Consider the following 16,461-nt stretch of genomic DNA (forward strand, 5'->3'; position numbering starts at 1 on the left):
CATATTTGTTGGTCACACTTCGTGTATTAGTTGATTCACTCTAACTTTAAAATGACTGGATGCTCTTTTCCATATAAAACATCTTAGTTGGATGTTGAACTTATGTTGTATTCCTAACCTCTATACAGTTTTATCTTCTCTGATGCCCTTGATTTCACAATGAGAAGGAAACCAAGATAGTCTTCAGTTCTTTGTTTTCTCATGCTTTTAGTCAGTCACCACCAGTCCTATTTGATGTGTTTCTCTAGTCTGCATTCATTTCTGCCAGTGTGTGACACATAGATTCTTGTGGTTACATGACTACTACTCTTTTTCAGGGATTGGCACAATTGACTATGAGCCATGTGACAACTGTTTGTGTCAGTAAAGTTTTATTGGAACAAAGTGATAACCGTTTGTTTATGTGTTGTTTGTGACTGCTCTGGCAACAGTGGTAAAGTGGGGGAATTACAAAGCTTCGAATATTTACTCTGTGGCTCTGTGCAAAAAAGTTTGCTTACCGCATTCTAGTTTGTGCCCATCCCCTGGGTAATTGTAAACATTTGTCCACCTGGGTTCCCTGCTGCTACTCACTCTAACACCAGCCAATCCATCATGGAGTCAAAGTATTAATTTCTTTATTTCTCAAATGCCAGCAAATTTCTTATACTTCTTTAAGAACCAGGTTACTTATAGCCATTCTTTGGCACAAATTTAGGCACTAGAGATACAATGGGGGAAAAATATCAAATTCTTGCCCTTACATCTTTCTTTTATTCTACAGAAGAACAGATAGGCAAGTAAACCAGCAACAACACAGCAGTGTGACCAGTGCTGTCATAGGTATGACAGTTTACAGAAGCACCTACAGCCAAATACCTCCATCATATACCAACTGTGCAACTATGAAAGGTGGACTTGCTCTTAGCCTCACTTTTCTATTTGCACTGTGGCTTTGGTGACGAACTGGAATCATCCGTGGGGCATGTGGCCTTATGTCTGGCACATGCTCAAAATATTTAAACAGTTTTGCGAATGAGTGACTCTTAGGGGGTATACTGAGCAAGAACATTTCAGTCTCAGCATCACAAATTGACTGGTGTAACCAATGTTTGTTTATACTTAAATTTAAGTCTGGGTCAGCAACAAGAAAAGGAATGGTGTTCTGGGGACCCAACAGAGAGGAGAAAGTTTCCTAACTCCTTGAATGCTAAATGATTGTTTTCATCTTAGTGCTTCCCCTGGTACTTTGTTTACCCTCCTAATACAGCTATTATCACATCACATCTTAGTTGTCTTTTTGAAAGTAAAAGCTACACCTACATTTTCATTTTTACATCCCTAGGAGTTATGAGAGGACTGACACACTATGCAAGTACTCAAAGAAGGTGATTTCATCCAAGGAGACCAACAACACGATCTTTTGAATCAAAGGCCCTGGGCTTAATCTCAGCTCTACCATTAAAAGTTTGAATGACCTGAAACACATTAAATTACTTCTCTGACCCACAGGTCACCTGCTCTCAAATGTAAAAAGAAATACCTGCCATATAATCGTGTAGGATTTAACCAGTGCCCACTGGAGAAGGTTCAGTGTTTGAACACATAGTGTTACTGTAAATGAAATCCTCATTAATTTGGACCCAGAATACTCTCACAAATCTTTTAGGAGTAAAAGAGCTGAACAGCTGAGAGATACCAGCCGACTTCACAAACATTTAGTCTCAGCAAACCCAGAAAGATATCTGGGAAAATAAGCCCACATCTTTTTATCTCATCCACTGAATAGATGTTGAACGTCTGCTCTGTGGTGGGTAAAAATGTCAGGGAAATTGTTTCGAACAAAACACGCTCAGTCCTAGCCCTCCTGGAATGCATATAATCTAACACAACATGACATCTTCTGTAACCTGTTTGTGAGAGAGACAGACAGGGATAGAGACAGAAACAGAGAATGTACAGGGTAGAGCCAGTGGCGTGTTTTACTAAACTGAACCAACAAGGATGCTCTTTGTTTTGATTTTGTCATTCTTATTCATAACTCTGGAAGTCACACACTCTTACTTATCATCACTTCTGGTGTCCTCACCAAATGAGATCTATTGAGGACACTTTCCCTGCTCAATCATAGGTTTTTATTTCTCTTTACCAATTCCATCTCATTACTCTCTAATCTGACAATCTGGCGATCAACTCAGTAATAAATTTATATATCCTGGACAGAAGATAAAGGCAAAAGAAATATTATAAATTTGATAAGAATAATGGCAGATGCCCTTGACTTTCTTTGGAACATCATCCAGGAATTTTATATTACTTTTAGTCCTCATAAAAATGTTGCAATTTAGGAATCATTAAACTCATTTTACAAATGAAAAAATAAAACTCAGGTCATCCAATGAATCTCATTCATTGGGAAGCAACTCCACCAGGAGCTGGTATAGCTCTACCTGCACTTAATCATGTGCATTTTCCATGTGTAGTGCTTTCCATGAGAGGCAGAACCCACCCCCCATGACCACACCCTAGTTCCTGGTACTTCTGAATATGTTGCCTTACATAGCACTGGTGGATTAAATTTTAAAGTGGAATTACTTGGGTTCCCTGGCGTTATTGCCAAGGAATACGGGTCACAGTGATATCAGGTGAGAAAGACTCAACCCACCTTTCCTGGCTTGAGAACAGGGGAAAAGGCCATAAACCAAGGAATGCAGGCAGTCTCTAGCAGCAGCAAAAGGCAAGGAAACAGTTTCTTTCCTAAGGAACACAGCCTTAGTGACACCTGGACTTCAGCTCAATGTGATATAAATTTTTTGTGTTTCTCTGGAGAAGCCATACTAATCACACTGCAAGCCCCTGTGAGATATTGAGACTACAGGTAATACAAATTCATGTGACCTAAGTCACCAAGTTTCTGTTATAAACAGTAATGAATAGCTAATGTACCAGCTCGCTATGCACAAAACAATTGAAATATGCATGCCAGGAAATAATTAAGGATTATATTTTATCATCTTATTGAAAAAGACTTCAGAAAGTCAGAACTCAGCAAAAGATATATACTGTGTCAATCTTGGCATGTGACTAAAACTATGTAGAAATAAGGAGTTATAAGGGTGAATTTATATCAAGGATTATTAAAATAGAGTGTGATTAAATATTATGGCTGGGAGTTATTTCTTTCCCAAAAGGAGAAAGAAAGAGAAGAGGAAAAAATATCTTTAGACTATGTGTCACCAAAAAGGAAAAAACAGACTCAAATGCTTTGTTTTTTAATTACAGAGAAGAAAGAAGTATGAAAACAGAAATAATCAAGCAGGAAATATTTTTTGTCATTCTTTCCAGTTCTAGATCTTTGCATAAATTAATCCAAGGGAAGTTTTTCTTCCCTCTGTGCCTTATCCAAACAGTCATTTCAGTTTTTTGAAAAATAAACAATACAGATAGGTTTTGTGGAAAGCTTGCATTCATTCATGAAAATAATAGACCCTTGTGAATTATTTATAAAGCCAATTATTTTTACAAAGACAGGGAATGACAGGTCATGGAACAGGAAGGCTTTGATGATAATTTAATTCTTTTTTAACGTGAAGAAATCTGTGCCAGTTTAAAAAATTAATTCTAAATCTGCAGCAGATTAATATAAACTCTTGCAAAGACCCCAGTCTGGTTTCGTCTCTGGTCAAATTGTGCAAAGTTCAGGCAAATCCGGCCCCAGTGCAGCCTGCAGGACACTCTGGGTTTTCTCAGAGTTCAGTGGAAATTTCCACCACTGGCTTCCCTTTTCTCTGGAAATGATGAGGTGATGCCAACAGTAAAGTCTGGATAAGCCAGAAAAGAGGCGGGCTTGTGTTGATGTCTTGATATTGAGTCATAACGCACCAGGGGAAAGGCAAAAAAGTGTTTCTCAGTGGGCCAGCTCTGCCCTACATTTGCCCATTTCACCAACAGTAGTGGAAGATGGGGTCAAAGTTGCAAAGAAATAGGAAACCACTCCCTTCTTCTTTCTCCTTTCCTTTGTGGCAGGAAAACAAAGAAGAAAGGGAAGAAGATGGTGAGGGAAGTGGGGAAGGTTTCAAAGACATAAAATTATTCCCACAGTGGGTGTGGTGGTGTATACCTGTGATCCCAGCCCCTTGACAGACTGAGGCAGGAAGTCCCGTAAGGTCTAGCCAGCCTCAGTAATTTAGCAACTATCAAGACCATGTCAGAAAATGAAAAATAAAATAGGACTGGAAATGTAGCTCAAGGCAAAGGCCTTGGGCTCAGGCCCCAATACCCCCACACACACTTAGTCTCAAGATAATTAACTTACATATGTGACCATTGGCAGCTTAAAGACAATAAACTTGTATGGTAGGTGAACGTATTTTCTTGTTCATAATGATTTCTTTTGGACTTCTGATTGCAAACCAATGTAAAGATGTGTGATTTACCAATATTATTTTGAATTATACACCAGTAGAAATGCTAAGTCTCAAAAGCTAAGAGAAGGAATGATAAGATCACTAAACTCTTAAGATTTACTTATTTCCCTAAATTCCAGAGAAAAAGAGTTGATTCTCAGTTTAAGCATTTCTTAGCTTGCCGCTTACCTATCTTTTGTTAGGGAAGATTCCTGAATTTAAGAAAATGTTTAGGACTGTGGTTTTGTGGTAATAGTCTTTACACTCTTTCTATCAATGAAAAAAATTTCGATGCTGTTTTAAAAAAAAATATTTATTTGGGTGAAACATAAAACAAAGAGAAAGAAGAGCTAATAGCACAAATGTCTTTATGGTGAAAAGCGAATCTTTCTCCACAAATCTTTCTAGCCCTACTCTCCATCCCAAAGGCCATCATTGCTAATAGTTTCTTATGTAGCCTCTCAGGAGGAGTGCATATTTCTCTCACACATTCTTCAGTATATTCTGGTACATTCTGGAACATTCTGGTTCATTCTGTACCTTGCTTTCTTCATTTAACGACACATTTCAGAGATGGCTTGATATCAACACCTACAGATCTTACCTCTTAGTTATCAAAAGAGGCAACTTATTCCATGGAGTGTACAAACCATCACCTATTTAACTGATCTTCTCTTGATAGTCATTTGTATTTTGCAATATTTTATCATTACAAAAAGTTCCACAGTGACAGATGAGCAGGTATTCTGTACGCTTTTGAGCCTGTCTGTGGGATACTGTCTGAGAAGTAGAGACATGATGAAGGTGAACACGTGTCCAAGTTTTTAGTGGACACTTCTAAATTGTTCTCCAAGGTTGTACCAATCTAGTTCCACCCATGGCATCAAAGAGGCTGGCTTCCCCACAGCCTCGTTAACCTGGTGTTAACAGTCTTGCTGATAATTGCTAATCTGACAGGAACAGAACGGAAACTCATGGCTTTACTACACATGTATGTAGTTAGAATTTCACTCAACAAGCACTTACTTGTCAGCAAATATATTTTTCTTTTAAAACCATTATTATGAGCAAGGTCTTCCCAGTTACCTATTTCTATGAACTCTAAAACTTAGTATCTTTTTGTTACTGTTTTATCTCATAACTTTGTGGGTTAGGAATATTGACAGAATGTAGTAGGAACTGTGTCTCTATCCACTAATAGTTGGGCTGAATTTATTAGCCTGGGGTATTGGCCAGGGAGCTCCCCCTCCGTCTCTCTCTCTCTCTCTCTCTCCCCCCTGTCCTTCTCCTCTTGCTTTCTCCGTATTTTCTGTTTGTCTCTCTTTCTTCTCTCTTACTTTCTCTTTATGTTTTCTCTTTTTTCCTACCGTACCCTTTTAAACAAAGGTCTCCATTGCTGTAGCTGGGGCTTTCACACAAATCTAAATTTAAAGAAAACAAGGGTGGGCAGAGAGGAAAACAAAAGTTTAGTGGTTGAAAGGTTTTCAGTTGTGCTTTACAGAATTGATCTCATTTGAAGGAGACATACACTAAAAAAACTATAACTGAGCTAATTTCAAGATTTGTGAAACATTTCACACTAACAGAATATTATGATAGTCCACAGGTAGGATTTGTTGTTATAATAAATTGGAATATTAGGTTTTCTCAGCTTCTACTGAGTATTTTCTGTACAACTATTAATAACAGAGAAAGTGATTTTCTTTTAATGAGTGTAAGCTACAGATTATATCAAATTTGAGTTAAAAAATGGTGGGCATCTGTAACCCCAGCTGCTTTGGAGGCTGAAGCAGGAGGATCTCACATTTGAAGCTAGGCTGAGGAAACTTGAGATCTTGTCTCAAAAACAATAAAACAAAAGGAAAAAAAAAAGGCTTGGATGTAGCTTTGTAGAGTGCTTGCTTAAACTGTGCAAAGCCCTGGATTCAACCTCAGTACCTTTTAACTTTTTTTTTTTTTTTAAAGAAGCAGCACATGCTAAAAATTTACTTCCCAACAAATTCATTTCTTCATTCCGTTAGACCTGTGCTCTGAAGGATCATAGGGAGTAGTCAAGTAGTTCCCCAAATTCATTTACCGGCTGGATAAAGTGCTCTGCAGAGACTCCTATGTGGTCTCTGGGATTAAGGCAGGATGCTTTTGAGGAATTCCGCGATGAAACTTTTAGAGGGAACTGGAAAAAGAAAGAGGAATGAAGCAGGGAAGGAGGCTCCGCAGGGACAGGGACGGAGGGGAAGCTGGAGTGCGCTGGCAGGGTGGATATTTTGGCGAAAAGTCAGAGCATTGACAGATTCCGTGAAATGCGAGAGAAGGCGATTTGCACAGCTGGGTGGGAGCTGCCTTCCCTCCCGGAGTCCAGGTTGGTCCCTGCCCATTCCAGCCCCACCTGGGTTCCGGGCTCTGGGGTCCAGGCTCTGGGATAATTTGCACTGCTCTCCTTTTCCGGTCTCCGGCTTTAGGTGTAGAAAACCCTTGTCAAACGTTTTAGACGCTGGAAGATTTCTCCTCGAAACGGTGATTGCATTCAGAGCTGGCATAGGAAGGAGCAACAATTCTGTATTTTTCTTAGAGAAAGGGATTCAAGGCAAGAAATTAGGTGCTTACAAAATAATTAGAAGGGCTACAGAGCAGTGGAAGCCGGTTCTCCTATTGAACTATGGACCTCAAGAGTCGACTTCTGTCGCTGCCAACCAGACCTTAGAGCCCAGCGGGTGCAACAGCCAAGCCCGCAACTCACATCCTCACTAACGGAGCTGGTGTCGGGATGCGGAAGCCTGGACTTCAGGCTCCTCCAACTGACGTATGTTGGAACTCTGGGAACATGGCCCCGTTCCTCTCTCCTAACATATCTTGAATAAATGCATCTTGTTGACAGAAAACCAATGGCAGGCAGAGCCCTATCACAAAAGAGCCAGGGTTAAGTTGTTTCCTCGCTGGTAATTGCTGTAATATATAACAGGCAGCGAGAACGGTTGCTGAAAGCCCATAGCTAATGTCCCCTACACCAGGAAACTCTCTGTGACAAATAAGCTTAGGAAAAGAAACGCTCAGTACTTATCTCCACGGATAAATTATGACTGTGATCCAAAGAGATAAAAATCCAGAATACCTAATGCTGCGGGGGCCATGATATGCATTTGTTTTGGATGGAGGCTTTTATCAGATAGCACTTGGTTCTTTTTGTTCAGACGTTGAAAATATTATAAAGACTAAATATGGAGGCCAAAATACTTCATTCGTAGTTCACTGAACAGAACTTACAGGAATAGGGTTGTTTTATAGGTGTGTTAGATGTGACAGTACTTTCACTTGTGCTGAGAGCTCTGATTCTTGTCTGCAGATATATAATTGCCACCCTTAAAGTAATACATCCAGTTACTTTATATGTATATGTAATATGTAGAGGTAGTAATTACTTGGTACTGCATAGCAGGGCAGAAAGCATGGTCATTAGAAACGTTTTTTTCTACTACTTATCACTCCCTTGAAAAGTGATGAGCCTGTTGGTGTGTTGGTTTCTGCTTATGTAAAACTAGGATTAGGGAATTAAAACAATTTCCCAAAGACCTTATTTCCTAAAATTCTACTTTACTGTTTTATAAATTTACAGATTGACTCTTTTGATTTAGATGCAAGCATAACCACACTAACACTCCCCAGCTTAGTATGAAGTCTAGAAATTACTTAGAATCTTTGAACTATTCTTTTGTTTTTAAGACAACAAACGTTGGTGGGTCTGCCTGTTCTCCACACCTCACTGTACACATTCCTTTTCATCCCTGATGTAAAAAAACAATCAGCACACTCTACCTATTGTTCAGAAAGAAATTTTGTAGTCATGGAAATATCTCTTGAATTCACCCTGCATGACCTTTTGCAGAGAGCAGAATGTCCAACAATGCAGCATTCATGGCAGAGTCCATTTAAAAACTATCCGTAGTTTGCAAATACCACGGGAGCAGCTGAGGGCTGCATCCTCATTCGGAACAACAACTGTGACCTACAGGGGCCTCCATCCATGTGTCCATGTCCATCCATCCAACACTCTCTGAAGCTTCCACTGCTATGAAACAAGAGAACTCCCCCTGCAGTTTTCTTTTCTGAAAAAATGGTTTCATAAACAATAAAATTTCACAATGTTTCATTCTTACCAATAGTAATTGCTTGAGATGGATGCTGGGCATTCATCAGCTGCTTTTTGAAATATGAAAAACAAAGACATTCCAGGCTTTGCAAGAGAACCAGCTGTGGCTCTTCTATGAGGACTCATATAGTGCTGTCCTATTCCATAAAAGACAGTGGAAAAATTTGAATTTGTATTGGGCATTTTCCCTTTCCAGCTGCAGAGTTACCCTATTTTTTTTTAAGACAAAGATATTTTACTCATATTGATTCTTGTTCTATCCTTACTTGGCCATTGGGGAAATGTATTGAGTACCATATTTGTAGAAAGATCTCAGTCTTTCCATAATGAACATGCATGCTGAGTCAGAGCCTGTTCCCTAAATCCACTAAAAAAGATCAGGGCTCTGATGTATATGGGTCCAAATGCCTACCAATACTCTTACCTCTGGTCAAACAACTTAATGGGATGCCTTGATTTTATCTTGATATAGTATTATTGACATGAGAAAGCACAACAAAATAGAGACAGATGTGCAAAGATTGAAGAGAGAGTGTTATAGGTAGAAGAGGAGTAAAATTGGGAGAAGAAAACAGTAACCAGGCCATGAAAAACTGAGAGCGTTTCCTATAGCAAGATATGGAAAAGGTGCGTTTTCCTCCATGATCTTCCTTCTGTGTCTTCCGAACTCAATCTGTCCTTGCCTCAGGTCTTTTACCATTGATTCTCCTTCTCAGATGACCACATTTGCTTGGCATTAGAAACCCTACCTCGTATGGTCTGTAAGTCTGTGTCCTCCCAAGATTCGTAAGTTGAAATTCTGGCCTTTAATGTGATGGTACTCAGAGGAGAGTTGTTCAGGGTCATGATGATGGAATCCATTCCTTTGTCTGCAGGCTCACTTCCTTTCTGTCATGTGACAGTACAAGGGGAGGTCAGCTGTCAGCAGCCTGGAAGGAGCCTCTCACCAGAACCTGATCAGGCTGAGACTGTGATCTCTGACCCTAGCCTCCAGAACTGTGAAAAATAAGTTTCAGTTGTTGACCTGCCACTTAGGATGGAGTATTTTGCGACAGCAACCCAAACTAAAACATTACTTTTAAAAAACTATTCCCAAGTAACTTACTAGAAGAGTAAAACAGACTAGAAGGAGCCACACAGACTGATGCCTGGTGATCATATCCTCCAGAGACTGCGCACATGCTGGGCTCATGCTCCTGGGGTGCACGGTTCCAAAGCTGAGATGCAGTGATGATTCTGCAACCTTAGGAGCTCTTACCCCAGGAGCGAGAGAACAGGCTGCTTCCATGAGTGGCAAGTTGTACCAGGTGTTGGGGAGCACAGAATTGAGGTGGTTTAATGAGTAAATGAAGAGTGACTTTTTGCTGGATGTTTAAGACACTTAAGGTGGTGAAGTGTCTTGTCAAAAACATAAAAAAGCATAACAAAGCAGATATATAATGAGGTCAGGAATAGGGAAATCTACTTAGGAGAATAGTATCTGCAGAACTGTGGAGAAATGCATCTGTAGAAAACTATTAATGGTTTGATAGAGTTGACTGTTTCACTAAAGAGACGCTGTGATACCTTGGTTCATAAACTTAATGCTTTCCATGATTCTGGTAGCAAACCAATTGGTTGAGAACTGAATGAAATTTCTTCAAAAGGTCCACACTGAATTTGTCCAATTCTGTCTGTGAACAGAATTGTGGAAAGAATTAAATTCGGGAACTGAGACACTGGTGTAGTTGAAGAGATGCAGGATTAAAGAGCCATTTACCAGAACAGCGGAGTTCCCCTCCTTATTTGCATAGCTACACTGGTTCCTTTCTAGCTGAGAGCTTTCCCTTTATCTTCTAGTTATTTTTCTTCTCAAATCATTGATGTGATCATTAGGTTCTTAGAATGCCTCATAGCTAACTTTGATTTTCAAATGGATCTTCAAAGCCCTGGTTTATTAAGGAAGATGTAGAAATAACAGGTGGTTTTTAGGTAAAGGCAATCTGTGGCATCCTAATGGGACTGAGTAGAAAGACCTGGTGTGTGTGAGGAGGGGGTGCATGGAGAAAGAGTCGCTAGGAGTTGCCCTTTCCATAGAGAACAAAAGTGTCCCCAAGCTGCCTAAAACAAGTAAAAGAACAAATAGGAAAATAAGTGGAAAACTTCACTTCCTAATGGAATGGTAATATTCTGCTGCCGGAGCTGTAGAGTCAGAATGAGAAAAATAGGTGAGGTTTTCAAATCAGTGGATTATCAAGGACAGGTGTGAAAGGGGAAAGACCATGATCAGGCATGGAGTAACAGATAAGTTTTAAGGTAATGTGGAGCCTCAGAAAGAGGTTAAGGTTGGATAAGGCTTAATGTGGTTCAAGGCTCTGAGATGAAGTATTGGATTGCGGCAATATCATGACCAGACATGCTGACTGGTAATAGTTTTCTTACAGTACAGCTACTGTGAGTCCATACCAAATTTGCTTCCTCCAAGCGTTGAAGGTGAGTGTTCTTTGAGCTAAGAAATATCAGTGTTGAAGCAGGGCCAGAGTATTGGAAAGGGAGGTTTTCTTTCTGCCCATAATCAAAATTCAGTATGTGTACTTTGTGGGAGACAATTTGATGTAGTACCTTAAAAAGATTTTCTCACTTGTACATCCTACAAAGGAAAAAAATCAACCTTTGTACTGAAGCCCTGGGAAACCAGAGGAAGTAGATCCCAAATTTCCAACTAGGAAAGCATAAGTATTTCCAGGTCAATGGGTTAGCTTTACAGTCTGGGGAATTCTCAACCCCTAAAAGCAGTCTACATACTGAGCCTTGGTAAATGTGCTCAGTAGCATTTCTGTTCATTGTATTTTAATATTAATTTATGTTTAGAGTGCTTACTGAATAGTTCAGATAGTCCCAGGAGTTTCGGCAAATAATAGGAGAGAATGTCATCCTTACTTTTTTATGAAAATAATGACATATTTTCAGTTCCTAAGCAATTTTATTGTTGAAAATGTTATATAATTTTGCTTCCCTTGTGAGCAAGAACACCATATTGGTAAGGTTGAGAGCAGACAATCATTTTATATGAGCAGGAAGTTGATTCAGTCCTAAAACAATGTATCAGAATTACAGGATGATGACTCAGTCATGGAAATTCCAAAAAGGACTTAGCACAGTATGGTACAAGGGGGTAGTGGGGAGGCCATGGCTCTGGGAAGGATCGCTTAAACCATGGCAAGGCAAGGGTGTGTCTCAAGTTAGAGAAAGGTGGTAGGAGATCTATAAGTGCTTGACATGGTTGGGAGCAGATGTTATGACCCAAAGGTATAAAAATTGAAGCAAAAATGAACAGTCATTGTATCTGAAAGAGAAGGACCAATGAGCTCATTTACATTCCCGCATGGGTACTGTTATGATTCTAGCTCCACTGGAACGCTTCTTAGGGCATCTGAGATGCATCCAGAACTGAAGGTTCCTTTCTGCAGCCTCTGAAGGGTCTGTTCAACTGTGCCCTCATCCAAGAGAAGCAGCCCCTACGGATTCTCCACGGATCCCCTCTAGATACCCCCAGGGGTGACAGGGATGAAAGGCAAAGAAGTCCTCGCCCTAGGGCTATGATAAACAGTCACATGGGCAGTGGGGCAGGGAGTGGGCTGAGAGGAACAGGAGCCGCCTTTGATTCTTACTGCAGTCTGCCAAAGTTAAACACAGACGAACCTACAAATTCCATTTAAAATTTCACAGAGAACATAATGTGCCGCGGTTCGCATTTTGTCTATTTTTGAAATGTTATTCCATCACATATTTATAAGGAGGAAAAATATTTTAAGTGTAGTAAACAGTTAAAGCTTGACAGCTCTTGAAGACATTAGCAAGACTCACACCATAGGGCTGTTAAACATTGATCCTGAAAAAGCCTGGCCACAAAGTACTCCATCACCTGGAGGAGGCTTTTAAGCTCAGTGTCTCCACTGACACTTTGCTTTGACTATGGCGTCTGCCAATACATGTGATCAATGTTCTGCTTGCCTGGTGGAACCTCCTAAATTGTCATTTGCAGCTGTCACTTTTCAGGGACTTGCAAACTCACAGATCATTAAAGTGGTATGCCATGTGATACAGATTTGACAGACAATCGCTTACTAAAAATATCTGTCCTGATCAGTGCTGATGTTCTAAGAGGATATTTTCAGCTTCTTGTTCTCTCTCCCTCTCTCTGATGGCACTGTACCCGGTGAGTTAAAAGCAGCGGAAGAAATAGCATCACTAACGGTGGCAGGCTGCTGCGGTCCAAGGCCTGCCAATGGGGATTTGGGTCGGTAGCAGGACTAAGGCGGTTCTGTGAAGGTCCCATTTCTCTTGAACCTTGTAGCCCGTGGACCTGTCAGCGTGCACTCCTAACTCTCATGCTTCCTAGACAGCTGTAATTCTCCTCTCCACTGTCACTGTGGCTTGGCTGGACAGGTTTGATCTGACTTTGTTTGAGGCCATTGTAATCTCTCCTGCTTTCTGCTTGATTGGTTTGTCAGAGATTAGGGCCTTGCATGATTTCTCAGATTGACAAGTAGCGATGGTATGGGCTGGGAAGGCTGGACGCCTTCTGAGAAATAGGAGTCAAGACATCATCACAAATCCATCTGTGACCTCAACTCCTCTTTTGCACATGTCTTAGATTTTTAAATAGAGTAACAGGCAGCAAGCAGGGTAAAATCTGCTGTCTTTATAAATTCTACTTTCACGATCTCTCACTCTGGGCTCTGGAATTTTAACTGCAACTAGTGTCAAGATTTAGTCTTGACGTTCCAGTGTCTTCCTTTATACCTGAATGCTTTATATTTTTGTTGTTTCTGACAAAAAATATTTGTTTCCAAACTGAGTTCCACCTGAATAAACACTCTCCATCTGGATAGAAATAGTTCTTTATATTACATTTTCAAAGATCCTTCCTTTATTCCAAATCTAGGAGCCCAAGGTTATGTTTGAATATTTTAGCCTTATGTACATACTATATTTACTAACAGTTGGTTTTGCAAAATACTTTATCATAACTGAGGATAACAAAAGTGTAATTGCAAATTTCCCTCCTACCTGTGAATTCTTAGTGCTTAGAATTGCATTAAATGATTCCCTATCAATAATGAAGGGCCCAGTAACTACTCAGGTTACTGAGTTAAGACAGAGGCAGAAAGCGTACAAGCAATAGTGTCAGCCAATGAAGGTTTGGTTATGGCTTTGAGTGTGTCCCCACAGGTCAGTGTTGGGAATCACAAGACCTAGAGCCTAAGGGGAGGTGTTCGGGTGCTGACTTGGAAGGGATCTGCATTAGTTTTCATGAACTTCTGGAGTTAGTTCTCACGGGAGTGAGTGGCTATCAAAGAGCAAGACTGGCTCCTCTGATCTTGGGCCTCCTGTCTCACCACAGGACCTCTCCTCCTACCGTAATACCTTCCATGGTGTGCACAAGGCAAGAAGCTCCTTACCAGAGGCCAAAATGATAGAGCTGCCTGATATGAACTTTTGCCCGTCATAAGTAGGAGCTAAAAAAACCTCTTTTCCTTATGAAGCCTCCACTTCCAGGTATGTATGTATGTATGTATTTGTTTATTTATTTATTGCAAAGGAAACAGAACAATTCCAAGCTTTACAATACACTTGGTGTTGATTGGAGATTTGTTTTTCCTAACTCTAATAGACCATGGCAAAGAATAAAGTTTTCCAGTTCCATGATTATATTACCTGAGATTATAATGTTGTCCTGCTAGAAACACCTCTTCCTTACTGGCTTAAAAAAATAAGCTGCTTACTGGGAGCTCTACCATGGAGAGGGTCACATAGCAAGGAGTAGAGGGCAGCTCTACCTAACAGCAAGAATCCGAGGTTCTCAATCTGCCATCCTTCAAGAGCTGAAAACTGCCAACAAACAAGTGATCTGGAAGTTGGACTCTTCCCTTGTCCAAGTTTCAGGTGAGCCCGTTCCTGGCCATCACTCGGACTTGCACTTAGCTTTGCGAAAGGACCCGCTAGTGAAGCCCAGGCTCATTACTCAAAGAACATACGGGAGGTAAAATAGTGACCGTAGCCTACTAAGTTCTTGGTAACATTATCAAACAGCAACGGAAAATTAATGCAGACACTCCTCTTTTAATGGCCAAGTTCTATTCTTGTGACCAGGTCATTACATGAATTGGTTGCTACATGCTATTCTATATAGTAGGTATATTACAATATTCAGACCAGCAAAATGGTCAGAGGGAACTCCAACTTGATGATTCTGATTATATTTGTATAACTCATACATGCAGTAATGCAGTGTATATCAGGACACAAAACTACAGTACAATCAGCTAAAATGACAGTGCTGTATAAATAAGGTGTTCTCTAGCAAAAAAGGCAATGAAGCTCTATCAACAAGATTTACAGAACTGAACAACAACAATGAAAAGGATCAGTCTTAAGTCCAAGGGGTGGATCATAAGTCTGAACGGTCATTAAATGCATAAATCATAAAACAAGTAATATCTTTATCGGTTCTGGGAGCTGGAAATGGAGTGTTGTTAAAACAATATAGGTATAATTGGTATAAATAGGTATAATAGGCATAAAAACATATAGGTAAAATTGTGAGACTTTGGAACTTGACAGTGGACTAATGCTGGAAAACTTTTGGAAGTTACAGAGAAATCTCAATAGACTTGCAGTAGAAATTTGAACCTTAATGAAGATGCCACTGAGAACTCAGAGGTAACAAAGGTAACACGTTATTGGAAGCTGGACGAAGGGACATTCTTATGATGTAATAGCAGAAACCTCAAGGAAGTTGTCACCTGCAGCCATGAGAGAAGCAGAACATCTACGTGATAAGCTCGTTTGGCTAAGATTTCCAAACATTGTCAAATGTTTGACCTGTTTTTTTTCTTGTCGCTTATGACAAAATGTGAAAAGAGAGATACACATTGGGGGAAAATAGCTAAACAAAAAGCCAGAAATTACTGACTTTGAAAAGTTTCAACCTGTCAAGAGGGCAGAAGACATCCAGAATGAGATGGCTTCTGAGCACTGTCAGAAAAGAATGGCCCCAAGAAAACCCCAAGGGGATTACTGTACTATCTTTATTAAAACTTCACCAAGATCAAAGGATTGTAGTAGTATTCAGCCACAGAAAAAGCCCTTGAAAGAAAATAAGATTATGTCTCCTGGAATCTCTCAATCAAACCATAAAGCCTCTAGAAAGATTAAGAATATTGTCCCTCTGCTATCTCAGAGGGGACCTAAGGTGGAGAAGAATTTATCTAATTTTTTAAAAAGTGCTGTTGCCTAAAGGAATGAGCCATAGAGGATCTACAAAGTTATTGAGAAAGTTATTCTAGCAAAAGCACTTCCAGTTTGAACTGAAAATTCAGCAAACAAAAGGAGACGGTCAACTCCCCAATTCCGATTGTCAGGAGGCCCGCTGCTATGACTGCTCAGGAGCAAGGACATGTTGGTTTTCAATACTTGGAGGTCCTGAAAAAGCCCAGAGGCAGAGAAAATAATTCTGAGACCTTGGAAGATAATCAAGACACTGGGAACATTTGACTAACTGGACTTTAGAATCACCGTGGCACAGTGATTCCCATAGTCCTTTCATTTGTGTCTCCTACCCTTTTCATTTTTCAGGACTAGGCATGGTACTCAGTGGCTCTACTACTGAGTTGCTTCCGTGGCCCTTAATATTTCTTATTTTGAGACATGGTCTCCCTTAGTTTCAAAAGCTAGCCTTGAACTTACTATCCACCTGTGTCAGCCTCCAGAATAGCTGGAATCACAGGCATGCACTGCTGGGCCCAGGTTTTTTCTGTCTACAGTGGAAATATCTATAGCCATTTCCTTATGCCTGTGTTGTAGGTTGAGTTTATAGTGGGCAGATAACTTGTCTCTTCAATTTTGCAGATCATTGAGGCTCTACACCTATTCCTGGGTTTAATTTGC

Source organism: Fukomys damarensis, unplaced genomic scaffold (assembly GCF_012274545.1).
Source record: "Fukomys damarensis isolate Sample0158 unplaced genomic scaffold, DMR_v1.0_HiC HiC_scaffold_33, whole genome shotgun sequence".
In the NCBI taxonomy this organism is placed as follows: Eukaryota; Metazoa; Chordata; class Mammalia; order Rodentia; family Bathyergidae; genus Fukomys; species Fukomys damarensis.